We start from the raw sequence: 15,758 nt of genomic DNA, 5'->3' as shown, positions 1-15,758 counted from the left end.
TCACGTTAAGTAGAGCCCCTAGAAACTGCTTAAAATATAAACTGCATGGTCCTTCAAAGCACATGAGAGGAACAGGGAAGGAAATGCCACTTTTATTGTGAAATTCACTAAAATGATTACCAACAATCCTGATGAGTTACGGTTAGAACACGGTATCAGATTTTATTTGGCAAGAGACGCAGTTGAGGTATAGATTTATATTTGAGGAAAAAGAAACATTATTCGTCACCTACACACCACACAAAAAAAGGCACACAAAGGACATTAAAAGAAAATTACAGATGAGAAAAATCTAGAATGCAAGGAAACAGAGAACTCGCATAATGTAAAAGACGAGAGCAACGACATTTCACTGGTGCATGTTTTGGAATTTGTACCCTCCTTAGAAAATTTAGCAAATGTGAACTACAGATCTATCTTTCTATATACTAGCCCATATCTTCAAACTGCTGTAATAAGAGGGACAAAACAGAGATCCCTTTGTCTTCCTGACAGCACCACAAAGGATGCAGAGCCAAATTCAATCCAAAGGACATCACTGCTCAATGGAGCCAACGGGAAAGTCAGAAGATAATCTTTACCAGAGGCACAAGTTGCATTAAAATTTCTCTAGCAGTTTCTCAACTGCCTGTAATAAGACAGTAAGGCAGTACTGTAAATGAGAAAATGAAGAATAGGTACTCATCAAAATGAGTAGAAGTCAGGTTTAAAGGGAGTTGCTAGAGGTGAAAGTGTTTGGCTAGCCCCAAAGGAATTAAAGGGCAGGCCTAGGAAGTCAAGTATTAGGTGGACATTCCAGATTTTTTAGGTGTGCATGCACATTTCCATATAGGTTGTCCTGCTGCAATGTTGCTGTTCGATGTGCAAAAGGGTCAATACTATATTAATTTTTAATTCATCAATCTCACCTGCCTAGTGTGCATTTTAGGTCTGCTTGCCACCCATCACCCTCCTCAGCATAGATGATTCCAGGCATTAGTAGTTCATCCCTACCTCATAAAACATAGTACAAAGTGCAAAGTGCAAAGTGGAATTCAAAATTGATGAGACACTCACCCAATGTGGCACAAACTGTGTAGCGATAAGTCACAGAGATTATCTATTCCCGAGACATTGACTCCTAGTTCTCTTAAAGATCATATGATACAACACATTCCTTTAAAGAGTAGCAACAATTCTATTGTTTTGGTAAAGCAGTTTATGATTTTAACAGATAATATACAGAGATGTTATCATTTTGCAAGTTCACAGCTTTGAATTGTAGAGCGTCGAGTTCAACTTTTCATTCCTACGAGGTTGGTACAGAGTGTGAGAGAGTGTTGTAATACTAATAACTGCAATTGACAGGGTATTTCACTTAATGCATGCTATACAAATGCTATTTCACATGTGAACATCAAATTATTGTATAAACCACTATTTAGGATGTGGTAAAAAAAAGGGCTTAAAAAATAGGGCCTGATCTACAAATCAATTTTGCTGTTGCAAAGCCTGCGATTCTCAAAATCACAGGGTTTGCAACTGCAAGATGGCTATTTATAATGTACTAAAACCATTTTGCAATTCAGCAACAGAATTGCAAAATAGGTTTAAAAAGCTTTAATATTAAGCTATTTGGAAGGAGCGTGTTTACAGCATCCCAAATAGCAATTGTAAGGGGTGTATCAATGTTTTATGATCGAAATGCTGTCACAAACATTAAAATGCCTCAAGGGCGGTGTTAACTATTCTCAAATAAGAAGAGGTCCCCCTTAGAACTCCTTCCTCTTTGTAAATGTTTTAAAAAAATCCTGTTGGGAAGAAGGCAGTGATCCACAGGACCACTGCGAACCATTAACAAACAAACAAACAAAAGCATTTTCTTTTTAAAAGTAGACTAGGTTCTTTTTAGGAAAAACAAATAGTTAATTCAAAATGCAATCACAAACATGGTAATCTGCTGACCACAACATGGCATCCAATTACAGTTAGTCACAATGTACAACCTACCACATAAATATTGATGAGGTAAGATGGGTTGTGATCCCCTATGATTCAGAAGGATTTGAACTAACCTCCTAGTACGTGGCTTGGTTGGCAAAATTCCTTGCCTTTCACAAAAGTTACTGCACAATTTGCTACCATTTTTTGTGAATGGAAAATGTGTACATCAGGTCCCTAGATATGATCTGTATGTTTCACTCTTCAAGAGTCTCTGTAAGAGTGCACATCCATGTAGTTATCAAACTAGACATGGTTGAAGGTTTCACATGTTACAGTGGGCATGTGGCATTAATTCTAATAATATACATCAAATCTAGCAATGGTGTGACTTTCTGTGAAATCTGGCAATGATAGATTCAAACACTAGTAAATTTTACCAATGAAAAGAGGTGTATGAAATGAACAGGTTGAATGTCCTCAAGCTATTAATGTGTAGGCTAACCAGACATCCCGGATTTGCCAGGACAGTCATGGTTATTAGGGGACTGTCCCGGTATCCCGACGCTACTCTTAATTTTAAACAAATGTCCAGGTTTTTGGGACAAAGGTCAGATCATTACATAAATGTCCCAGGTTTTTGGGACAAATGTCAGATTATCTAGGGAAGCATAAGTTAAAGGTATGCTTTCCTTTAACAGATGCCTACAAAGTATGCAATAATTAAAGTAATTTATCTGTTACTGTCAGGCAACACAGTCCCCTGTCTGCTCCCAGCAGAGAGACAGAGTGGGGAGCAGAGAGTGGTGGGTGGGGGTGCGTTGTGGGTGCAGGGTGGGAGGTCAAGCCATAGCTAATTTTATATGTGTAGTCTTGTAAATGTGTGTGTGTATATATGTTAGAAATTGGGTCTTTGGTTGACAGTCAGGTTACCCCCTGTTCAAGCAAGGACCCTCACTCTAGTCAGAGTAAAAGAGAATCAACCTCAGCTAACCCCTGCTTACCCCCTTGGTAGCTTGGCAGAGCAGTAGGCTTAACTCCAGAGTGCTAGGTGTAAAGTATTTGTACCAACACACACAGTAACTCAATGAAAACACTACAAAATGACACAACACAGGTTTAGAACAATGGGAAATATTTATCTAAACAAAACAAGACCAAAACGACAAAAAGCCAACATACACGAGTCAAGTTATGAATTTTTAAAGATGAAACTCAAAAATAGCGCTTAGAAACACAAAATGCTTCGATGAGGTGTTAACACGGTGTCGTGACGGAATCGTTCCCAACAAGTCGACACCAGGGCCATCGGACACGGAGTCGCATAGACCCCCAAGTACAGTACCTTTGGTGAAGAGTGAAAACAAGTCAATGCACGAAGTCGGGGATCGCGGCGTCAGTGCGAAACGTTGAATCTGCGCACTTCGAGTGGCGTCGGTCACGACGTGGTGTGGTGACTTCCACGGAGTCGTGGACTTCAGCGGGGCTGCAGCGGCATCGGGCCTGCGAAGATCATTGCGTTCCAGCGAAGGTCATGGCGTCGGATGCAGGCGGCGTCACCGGATTCAGCAGTGGCGTCGGTCCAAAGTCGATTTCCTTGGATTTCCACCAGCTTTCCTTTCAAAGGCCCAGGGACTGGATAGGGCACCACTTGTCAAAGCAGGAGTCTCTCCAGAGACTCCAGGTGCTGGAAGAGAGAAGTCTTTGCGTTCCCTGAGACTTCAAACAACAGGAGGCAAGCTGTAAATCAAGCCCTTGGAGATTTCTTCACAAGATGGAAGGCACCCAAAGTCCAGTCTTTGCCCTCTTACTCTGGCAGAAGCAGCAACTGCAGGATAGCTCCACAAAGCACAGTCACAGGCAGGGCAGCACTTCGCCTCAGCTCTTCAGCTCTTCTCCAGGAAGAGGTTCCTCTTGTTTCCAGAAGTGTTCTAAAGTCTGTGGTTTTGGGTGCCCTTCTTATACCCAATTTCTCCTTTGAAGTAGGCCTACTTCAAAGTAAAGTCTCTTTTGACTGTGAAATCCTGCCTTGCCCAGGCCAAGCCCCAGACACTCACCAGGGGGTTGGAGACTGCATTGTGTGAGGGCAGGCACAGCTCTTTCAGGTGCGAGTGACCACTCCTACCCTCCCTCCTAGCACAGATGGGTCATCAGGATATGCAGGTTACACCCCAGCTCCCTTTGTGTCACTGTCTAGTGTGAGGTACAACCGGCCCAACTATCAAACTGACCCAGACAGGGAATCCACAAACATGCAGAGTCACAGAAATGGTATAAGCAAGAAAATGCTCACTTTCTAAAAGTGGCATTTTCAAACGCACAATCTTAAAATCAACTTTACTAAAATATGTATTTTTAAATTGTGAGCTCAGAGACCCCAAACTCCACATGTCCATCCGCTCCCAAAGGGAATCTACACTTTAATCAGATATAAAGGTAGCCCCCATGTTAACCTATGAGAGGGACTGGCCTTGCAACAGTGAAAAACGAATTTAGCAATATTTCACTGTCAGGACATATAAAACACATTACTATACGTCCTACCTTAACCATACACTGCACCCTGCCCTTGGAGCTACCTAGGGCCTACCTTAGGGGTGTCTGACATGTAAGAAAAGGGAAGGTTTAGGCCTGGCAAGTGGGTACACTTGCCAAGTCGAATTTACAGGTAAAACTGCACACACAGACACTGCAATGGCAGGTCTGAGTCATGATTACAGAGCTACTTATGTGGGTGGCACAACCAGTGCTGTAGGCCCACTAGTAGCATTTGATTTACAGGCCCTGGCACCTCTAGTGCACTTTACTAGGGACTTACTAGTAAATCAAATATGCCAATCATGGATAAACCAATCACATACACATTTTGTAAAGGAGCACTTGCACTTTAGCACTGGGTAGCAGTGGTAAAGTGCCCAAAGTAACAAAAACAGTAAAATCAGATTCCAGCAGTGGGGAACAGAGGCAAAATGTTAAGGGAGACCACGCCAAGGATGAAATGTCTAACAATATATATCTGTTGGAATTTGCCCTTTTGGAGGGTCATTCCCAATCTTTTTGCCTCTTTCCTTCTATTTTTCTGACCTGTTTTTGTTGACTTTAGAACTCTGAGCACTTTACCACTGCTAACCAGTGCTAAAGTGCATATGCTCTCTGTGTAAATTGTATTATTGATTGGTTTCTTCATGATTGGCATATTGCTTTACTAGTAAGTCTCTAGTAATGTGCACTAGAGGTGCCCATGGCCTGTAAATTAAATGCTACTAGTAGGCCTGCAGCACTGACTGTGCCACCCACTTTAGTAGTCCTGTAATCATGTCTCAGACCTGCCACTGCAGTGTCTGTGTGTGTAGTTTTAAACTGCCTAAACCTTCCCTTTTCTTACATGTAAGGCACACCTAAGGTATGCCCTAGGTAGGGTGCAGTGTATGGTTAAGGTAGGACATATAATAATGTGTTTTATGTGTCCTGACAGTGAAATACTGCTAAGTTTGTTTTTCACTTTTGCAAGGCCTGTCCTTCTCATAGGTTAACACGGGGGTACCTTTAAATATGATTAAAGTGTAGATTCCCTTTGGGAGCGGATAGACATGTGGAGTTTGGGGTCTCTGAGCTCACAATTCAAAAATACATCTTTTAGTAAAGTTGGTTTTAAGATTGTGTGTTTGAAAATGCCACTTTTAGAAAGTGAGCATTTTCTTGCTTAAACCATTTCTATGACTCTGCCGGTTTGTGTATTCCCTGTGTGGGTCAGTTTGACAGGTGGGCTGGTTGCACCTCTCACTAGACAGTGACACAAAGGAAGCTGGGGTGTAGCCTGCATATCCTGATGAACCATCTGTGCTGGGGGGGAGGGAGTGGTCACCCACACCTGAAAGGGCTGTGTCTGCCCTCACAAAATGCAGTCTCCAACCCCTGGTGTGTGACTAGGGCCTGGCCTGAGCAAGGCAGGATTTCACAAACAAGAGAGGTTTTTCTTTGAAGTAAGCCTACTTCAAAGGGCAAAATCGGTATAAGAAGGGCACCCAAAACCACAGACTTTAGAACACTTCTGGAAACCAAGAGGCACCTCTGCCTGGAGAAGAGCTGAAAAGCTGAGGAAGAAGAGCTGTCCTGACTGTAACTGTGCTTTGTGGAGCCCTCCTGCAATTGCTGCTTCTGCCTGTGCTAGAGGACAAAGACTGGATTTTGTGTTGCCTTCCTTCTTGTGAAGAACTCTCCAAGGGTTTGATTTAGAGCTTGCCTCCTGTTGTTTGAAGTCTCAGGGACAGCAAAGACTTCTCTCTGCCAGCAACTGGAGTCTCTGCTGAGACTCCTACTCTGCCAAGTGGTGCCAATCCAGTTCCTGGGACACTGAAAGGAGAAGCTGACAGGCCAAGAGTGAGAAATCCACGCACCGACCGCCCTGCGGGGAAAAGATCGACGCGACTCCGATCTGCGGCTGAAAAATCGTCACGCCGCCGGCCTCGCAGCTGAAGATCGACGCTTGCCTGCAACACGACCGGAAGATCGACGCCCGTGGCTGAAGAAATGACGTGCAGCGTCGCTGACGGAGGCTGGCGAGATCGCAACCCACACTGTGTGGTTTTTGGATCATCGTGCAGCAGGATTTCCGACGCAAACATCGCTGGGCATGTAAAAACGACGCATGACCTGCCGGGACCCGAGAGTGCTGTTCAAATCGACGCATCACTCTCCTGCGGAGAAAAGAAATGATGCACACCAACTCAACTGAAGGAGAAACGACGCACGGTATCGCACTTGAGTGATATTGATGCATCGCAAGCCGTTTTTGACACACACTTGCCGTGCGGGGTTATTTTTGATGCACCCAGTTACATTCCCACGCTAACAGCGTTAGCGTTGTGTTTAAAATGACATGAGGACTCTTTTTGGTTTTTAATTGATAACTTGACTTGTGTATTGTGGATTTTTGTCGTTTTGGTCTTGTTTTGTTTAGATAAATATGTTCTATTTTTCTAAACCTGTGTTGTATCATTTTGTAGTGTTTCCATTGAATTACTGTGTGTGTTGGTATAAATACTTTACACCTAGCACTCTGAAGTTAAGCCTACTGCTCGTGCCAAGCTACCAAGGGGGGTGAACAGGGGTTAGCTGAGGGTGATTCTCTTTTACCCTGACTGGAGTGGGGGTCCTTGCTTGGACAGGGGGTAACCTGACTGCCAACCAAAGACCCCAGTTGTAACAATATATATATATATATATATATATATATATATATATATAAACACACACAGGTATAGGCACACATCCACAAAGCTGCGCAAAAAAACAGGACATGCCAGCTATAAAAGTGAGTTTCAAGTCTTTAGTCCTTCAATTATGTCTGACCTGTCCCGGTTTTTGCCCTGCAAAATCTGGTCACCCTATCACCCTATTAATGTGCCTGCTGCAAGATCTTCCCATGCTCTCTTGCAAGTGAGGTAACTTCCTCACAAGGTAGTGGTGTCTCATTACGTCCACCAGAGCTATCTGTATTACAGATGAGGCTGCATAAGCATTTGGAACCCATTTTGTAATATTACAGTACCTGGGGAAGCAGAAAAGCGGCACACATGTCCACTGCAATATATGTAAGACAGCCCCAGAAGTGTTGTGGCCACAGGTGTGAAATCTTTCCCAGGTGGAGTTGTGAGAACACTAGGTCCAGAAGAATAACTGGGAATGCAAATTTTCATGAGAAACATGTTGTACCACAAAAGCATCACTCTTAGATTTGACTATGGTGTGTTTCATCTTTGTGTGTGACTGAGCTTGGGTCTGGACAGTCAGTGCTTCTTCCAGTGTTCCTAATGAAGCAACACTATTACATATTAGTTACCAAAGTGGTAAATTTTTCATATAGATAAATAAATAATAAATACACACGTGCAATAGGTCAAAGCTTATGAGTCTGCCACTGGTGCTACTAAATGTCAGGGTGGCTAAATACCACAGCTGCCTTATCCTGTTTCCACAACATGCCTGTTTCTACTACCATTCTACACATTTGGTCTTCTTATTTTGCTCTTGTGGATGATTTCCTTATCCTTTACTACGTTTTCCCCATCCTAGTATTTCTACTTCTTCCTTTTCTGTCTTTCTCTTGCTTTGGGTCAAAGTCTGATGATGAAAAATAAGCCTTGTTCGCCAGAAATGTGTGACAGTGCCCACCACCTGCAACCACAGGCAAATGACGTTTTATCCAGGAGCAAGGATTTTGGTTCAGCAATATCCGCGAAACAACTGTGTACATACTGAGTTAAACTGGCAGGCGCACTGCTCACTTGCCTCAACACAGACCATCTGAAAGCTCTGGCTGTTGTTTGCAGTTAGACATGGCAACCTTCCTTGTCAGCCTACGGTGCATCTGTGGCGCACAGTAGGAACCAGGCTCTGGCTTCACGTTGTGTTCTACAATGTTTATTTGCTCTCTTAGTCAGGGTTTCTAAGTTTTGCAGCCTGAAATATCTCCCTTTCTGTTAATTTACCTTCAGCATTTCATGTGCAGCCACATCCAAATGAGCAGGCTGCATAAATTAATGAATTCCGAAATCCTCTTTTGCAAGTCATCTAAACTGAAATGTTTACTTTCTTTCCTTTTCTCTCTCCTTTTTTTTGCTTTTCACGCTGGAATCAATTACAGCAAGTAGCACTGGGTTTTTTCTCCACCTCGTGCTTCACATATGTAAAATGCGTATTTTTGGACGTTATATAATGTACAATATTGCATAAACTGATATACACTAGAACAAAATACAGATCTTGATGTTTAGGCATACTAGAGACAGCACATCTATGTGTAGTCGGAAACTAAAGAAAATAGATTTTGGAGTTTGTTTGGAAAAATTGTTGTCGGTGTTTATTTAATCCATTTGCTAACATGTCTTTTTTCAATAAATCTAAAAAATGCTTGTAGGACTACTCTGTGATTTAAGTACTTGCTGAAAATAAGAAGAATGCACAAGCATTTATATCCAAACGTCCTAATTTGGGCAAAGCCAACTGAACCATTTATTCTCCTGAGATCGATAAAATGAGCACCACTGGTTTAAGGTGTTACCACTGAAATTATGCAGCAGGGGAGGGCCACATTATGTGGCTGGGTTGATTAAACTATATGGCAAGAAAAGGCAAATTATGCTGCGCAGTGGGGCACATTTGGTGATAATATTGCTTCCTTATTTTGTCATTTATTTACAGGTCAACTCAGTCTGGACAATGGTTTTGCCTCATTAGTACCATTCTAACACCAAAATACATCAACAGAAATGGAACCAGTCAACCTTTGCAAATGGCCTTCCACTGCTGGGCAACATCTCAGCATTTTTAGTAACTTTTGATCCATTTGAGCTAGAAAAAATTTTTTTTTTGTTAAAATCTGCAGGTTATGCAGCAGATGATGGACTGTGTGGCAAATGTGGCAAGACCATAAATACACTAAAAATGCCACAGCTGCAAAATCACCTGATTCCAGTGGCCCTGGTTAACGGCACAGCATGTTACTGAGAACACTATAAAAATGCAGCCCACTTAAAAAGAGGAAAAAAGGAGTAGAAATAAAGATATTTCTCCACTCTTAGCCTCTATTGGGAGGGCGTAGCACTTTGATGCATTCCCAGATTTACATGTACTGTTAAATCTCGGAATTCACCAAAATACATCAATGGATGCATGGGAACACCAACTCTCCACCCATGTAATGCCTTCCTGGTGCAGAATAAAAACTTACACTGCCTTGCGTTACTCCTGGTTTACCAACCAATGCAGGGCTATGCAAGGTGGCCTTGAGTGGCTTGGTAAATCTGACTTAAGGATTGTGCTGCCCTTGCGTCACCCTGCCTGATGCAATGGCAAAATAATCCCATGATAAATCTGGACCCTTATTGTCTATTATAGGCTAATTCCTGATGATAGTGGAGAACTCTGCAAAGGAATTATGATGGCTAGTGTTAGCTATAGTGTCTTTAGTGAAAGCAAATTCGATGGCTGCATAAAGAAGCAGATGAGATAGTTAAGAGGCTTCATGACCTGCAGGTACCCTGGGTCATTTGCCTGTGCTGTTTTTTTTTTTCTTTTAGAAAGCTATGTACTGCTTAGAAATGATTTATGCCAAAAATATCAGCCACAGCTTATTTGAAAGCAGTAAATTGATTGTGCTTTTGCGAGGCATGTATGACAGATGCCAAAGGGACTTTTCCTTTTCCTGTTCTGATGCATTTACCACCTTGAGGGAAGGAACGAGCACAGCTCAATATGTTTAAAGTAAATAACATAACCATTGTTTGTACTGGGGATTTTGCCAAGTGTCTAGCCCTGTTTCATCATGATAATTTCCAATCTTCAGTTTGACATCTCACCACAAGGGTGCCATTCAACAGTCAGGTGACACTGGACATTGGCAGAAAGATTTTATTGGTTTAGGTAGGGAAATACAGACTTTATAAATGTGTCATTTTTAAATTAGTAATATTAAATCTGACTTTGTCATTATGTTAGCTTTTAAATTACTAATAAAACGAGTCCTTAAATCAGCTTTTGGCAGCTCCCAATTGAAATTAAGCATTATAGGTCGTGCTAGTGAAACTCAATGTTTTTCTAAGAGAGAGCTAGGTCTTGCCACAATGAAAAATTACTTAGTAGGTTTCCTCTGTAAAGACATGTCAAACTTAAAATATGCGTGTCTCACTTTTTAAATACCATGCACCCTGCCCTATGAGCATTTAGCGCCTACCATAAGGGTGACTTATAAAAAGGAAGATTTAGACCTAGCAAAAGGCTTATGTTGCCAAGATGAAATAGCAGTTTAAAACGGCACACAAAGGCTGCAAGAACTGTCATGGAAACATGTTATAGAGTGCAATTTCAGCGAGTGGCACAATGATTGCTGCAGCCCCTTTGTAGAGTTCAATTTACAGGCCCTAGGTACATGTAGTACCAAATACTAGGGAATTATAAGTAAATTAAATGTGACAAATATGTATATGCCAATTTTACCATGTTTAAAAGGGAGAGCACAATCACTGTGGAGTAAAGTGTGCAGACCACTATGGCCAATAGAGAGCTTAGTTAAAGACAGAAAAATCTCAGGGAATACCATGCAAAGGACGGTCAGTTCCAAAACTCTGATGTAACACTAAGCTGAGAAAATACACAGGCCCATATTTATACTTTTTGACGCTAAACTGCGCTAACGCAGTTTAGCGTCAAAAAACTTTGCGCCGTCTAACGCCATTCTGAAGCGCCATGCGGGCGCCGTATTTATGGAATGGCGTTAGACGGCGCAATCAGACCGGCGCTGCCTGGTGTGCGTGGAAAAAAACCACGTAGACCAGGCAGCGCCGGCGTTGGGAAAAAATGACGTTAGGGCGTCTTAAAATGGCGCAAGTCAGGTTGACGCTAAAAAATCGTCTTAACCCGATTTGCGCCATTTTTTCGACGCCCAGACGCCATTTCATGACTCCTGTCTTAGTAAAGACAGGAGTCATGCCCCCTTGCCCAATGGCCATGCCCAGGGGACTTGTGTCCCCTGGGCATGGTCATTGGGCATAGTGGCATGTAGGGGGGCACAAATAAGGCCCCCCTATGCCACAACAAAAATAAAAAAATAAAAAAAATTATACTTACCTGAACTTACCTGTACTTCACTGGGATGGGTCCCTCCATCCTTGGGTGTCCTCCTGGGGTGGGCAGGGGTGGCAGGGGGGGTCCCTGGGGGCAGGGGAGGGCACCTGTGGGCTCATTTTGAGCCCACAGGCCCCTTAACGCCTACCCTGACCCAGGCGTTAAATAGTGGCGCAAATGCGGGGTTTTTTGACCCGCCACCTCCCGGGCGTGATTTTTGCCCGGGAGTATAAATACGACGCATTTGCGTCGCCGTCATTTTTTTAGACGGGAACGCCTTCCTTGCATCTCATTAACGCAAGGAAGGCGTTCACGCAAAGAAATTACGCTCTTTCTTCATACTTTGGCGCTAGACGCGTCTAACGCCAAAGTATAAATATGGAGTTTAGCGTCAAAAAGTTTTGCGCCGTCTAACGCCATTCTGAAGCGCCATGCGGGCGCCGTATTTATGGAATGGCGTTAGACGGCGCAATCAGACCGGCGCTGCCTGGTTTGCGTGGGAAAAAACCACGTAGACCAGACAGCGCCGGCGTAGGGGGAAAATGGCGCATGGGCGTCTTAAAATGGGGCAAGTCAGGTTACGTCGAAAAAATCGTCTTAACCCGACTTGCGCCATTTATTTTCGACGCCCATCCCCCATCAACATGACTCCTATCATTGTAAAGATAGGAGTCATGCCCCCTTGCCCAATGGCCATGCCCAGGGGACTTCTGTCCCCTGGGCATGGTCATTGGGCATAGTGGCATGTAGGGGGGCACAAATAAGGCCCCCCTATGCCACCAAAAAAAAATATAAAAAATAAAAAATTATACTTACCTGAACTTACCTGAATGTCCCTGGGGTGGGTCCCTCCATCCTTGGGGGTCCTCCTGGGGTGGACAAGGGTGGCAGGGGGGGTCCCTGGGGGCATGGGAGGGCACCTGTGGGCTCATTTTGAGCCCACAGGCCCCTTAACGCCTGCCCTGAGCAGGCGTTAAAAAGTGGCGCAAATGCGCCGTTTTTAGCCACGCCAACTCCCGGGCGTCTCTTTTGCCCGGGAGTATAAATACCACGTAAAGGCCTGGGAGTCATTTTTTAGACGGGAACGCCTTCCTTGCATCTCATTAACGCAAGGAAGGCGTTCACACAAAGAAATGACGCTCTTTCTTCATACTTTGGCGCTAGACGCGTCTAACGCCAAAGTATAAATATGGCGTTAGTTTTGCGCCAAATTTGCGTCGAAAAAAACGACGCAAATTCGGCGCAAACGGAGTATAAATACGGGCCTAAGGCCCATATTTATACTTTTTGACGCTAAACTGCGCTAACGCAGTTTAGCGTCAAAAAGTTTTGCGCCGTCTAACGCCATTCTGAAGCGCCATGCGGGCGCCGTATTTATGGAATGGCGTTAGACGGCGCAATCAGACCGGCGCTGCCTGGTTTGCGTGGGAAAAAACCACGTAGACCAGACAGCGCCGGCGTAGGGGGAAAATGGCGCATGGGCGTCTTAAAATGGGGCAAGTCAGGTTACGTCGAAAAAATCGTCTTAACCCGACTTGCGCCATTTATTTTCGACGCCCATCCCCCATCAACATGACTCCTATCATTGTAAAGATAGGAGTCATGCCCCCTTGCCCAATGGCCATGCCCAGGGGACTTCTGTCCCCTGGGCATGGTCATTGGGCATAGTGGCATGTAGGGGGGCACAAATAAGGCCCCCCTATGCCACCAAAAAAAAATATAAAAAATAAAAAATTATACTTACCTGAACTTACCTGAATGTCCCTGGGGTGGGTCCCTCCATCCTTGGGGGTCCTCCTGGGGTGGGCAAGGGTGGCAGGGGGGGTCCCTGGGGGCATGGGAGGGCACCTGTGGGCTCATTTTGAGCCCACAGGCCCCTTAACGCCTGCCCTGAGCAGGCGTTAAAAAGTGGCGCAAATGCGCCGTTTTTAGCCACGCCAACTCCCGGGCGTCTCTTTTGCCCGGGAGTATAAATACCACGTAAAGGCCTGGGAGTCATTTTTTAGACGGGAACGCCTCCCTTGCATATCATTAACGCAAGGAAGGGGTTCACGCTAAAAAATGACGCACATTCCGGGAACTTTGGCGCTATTCGCCTCTAACGCCATAGTATAAATATGGCGTTAGTTGGCGTTAGTTTTGCGTCGAAATTGCGTAAAAAAAAACGACGCAATTTCGGCGCAAACGGAGTATAAATATGGCCCTAAGGCCCATATTTATACTTTTTGACGCTAAACTGCGCTAACGCAGTTTAGCGTCAAAAAGTTTTGCGCCGTCTAACGCCATTCTGAAGCGCCATGCGGGCGCCGTATTTATGGAATGGCGTTAGACGGCGCAATCAGACCGGCGCTGCCTGGTTTGCGTGGGAAAAAACCACGTAGACCAGACAGCGCCGACGTAGGGGGAAAATGGCGCATGGGCGTCTTAAAATGGGGCAAGTCAGGTTACGTCGAAAAAATCGTCTTAACCCGACTTGCGCCATTTTTTAACGACGCCCATCCCCCATCAACATGACTCCTATCATTGGAAAGATAGGAGTCATGCCCCCTTGCCCAATGGCCATGCCCAGGGGACTTCTGTCCCCTGGGCATGGTCATTGGGCATAGTGGCATGTAGGGGGGCACAAATAAGGCCCCCCTATGCCACCAAAAACAAATATAAAAAATAAAAAATTATACTTACGTGAACTTACCTGAATGTCCCTGGGGTGGGTCCCTCCATCCTTGGGGGTCCTCCTGGGGTGGGCAAGGGTGGCAGGGGGGGTCCCTGGGGGCATGGGAGGGCACCTGTGGGCTCATTTTGAGCCCACAGGCCCCTTAACGCCTGCCCTGAGCAGGCGTTAAAAAGTGGCGCAAATGCGCCGTTTTTTGCCACGCCAACTCCCGGGCGTCTCTTTTGCCCGGGAGTATAAATACCACGTAAAGGCCTGGGAGTCATTTTTTAGACGGGAACGCCTCCCTTGCATATCATTAACGCAAGGAAGGGGTTCACGCTAAAAAATGACGCACATTCCAGGAACTTTGGCGCTATTCGCCTCTAACGCCATAGTATAAATATGGCGTTAGTTGGCGTTAGTTTTGCGTCGAAATTGCGTCAAAAAAAACGACGCAATTTCGGCGCAAACGGAGTATAAATATGGCCCTAAGTTCGATAAAATATGTATATACATAAGTACCATTCTTAACCTAGGCAGCGCTATTCCAGACATGAGTAAAAGTAACTATTATCCATTCCCACAAAGGGCATAGATGGCTGTCTTTATTACAGCTTGCAATAAGAACCATAAATTATACAAAATGTTTAATACAACTTCTTTAGAATAAAGGAGAATAAATCACGGTGTTAAGCCTAAAAATGATTATGATGCACACTGCTCTTTGGAAGCCACACGTAAGGAGCGGATTTAGCAAAAAGAGAAAAAAATCACTTATTTAAAAGCGATTTTCTTTCATAAGTTTCAGAGTTCAAACATTTACTGAATCGGCCATGCTGTGGTGGAACACTGCCACCTATCGACCTTTTTGCACAATAGAATTAACCACAGTCTTATAAATGAATCAACTCTATAAATACACGACAGAAACTGGTAATTAAAGGGAGGCAGGCCTTGTCACACTGCCATTCTGTGTACCACATAATTGGGCGTGTGTATTTTAAACTGATAAATCAGAAGTTGTTATCTGTGAATTGCGCTAGGCAAAACGAAATTACAAAAGCTGACAAGTACATTGAAGTTGCCTTTAGAATTTCTGGTACAGAAGTTTTGCCAAATTCAGAGAGCGTGCGAAAGGAGTGGGGTGGGTACATTGTCAAAATATCAAAAGCAAACATTAAGAATTCACTAAATAATGATCAAAAGATACAGCCAAAATGGAGGATAATCAAAATTCAGAAATAAAGATGTTAGGAACAGGGAGCTGACTGTAGAATGAGACACGTATCCACTCACCACGCTGGACGCAGCGTCAAGCTATAAATAAAAGATCACTTGAAAGCATGGGCTCAGACGATGGGTTACTATGATATTGGAGCTGCATTAGGCAGGGGCATGTACCCTGCTGGACCGAGCGACGTTGAGGTAGGCCGGGCCTTAACACCTGCTGCGCATTACAATAACTCTGGATCCGTGCTTAATTTGTGCTTGTTGTTTCTGGTGCTGAGCACCAGCACTTATTTTTGAGGGCCGAGGCTTATTCTTCTGCCTCAAGCATTTT

The 15,758-nt window shown here is 44.1% G+C and overlaps 1 protein-coding gene across 3 annotated transcripts in view; it reads right to left on the bottom strand.

Moving 5' to 3' along the window:
* Nucleotides 1–15,758, bottom strand: part of ACTR3B (actin related protein 3B) — a 578,551-nt gene that overhangs the window by 10,147 nt on the left and 552,646 nt on the right. The window lies entirely within an intron of this gene.

Source organism: Pleurodeles waltl, chromosome 10 (assembly GCF_031143425.1).
Source record: "Pleurodeles waltl isolate 20211129_DDA chromosome 10, aPleWal1.hap1.20221129, whole genome shotgun sequence".
In the NCBI taxonomy this organism is placed as follows: Eukaryota; Metazoa; Chordata; class Amphibia; order Caudata; family Salamandridae; genus Pleurodeles; species Pleurodeles waltl.
This window is presented reverse-complemented; position numbering and strand designations above follow the sequence as displayed.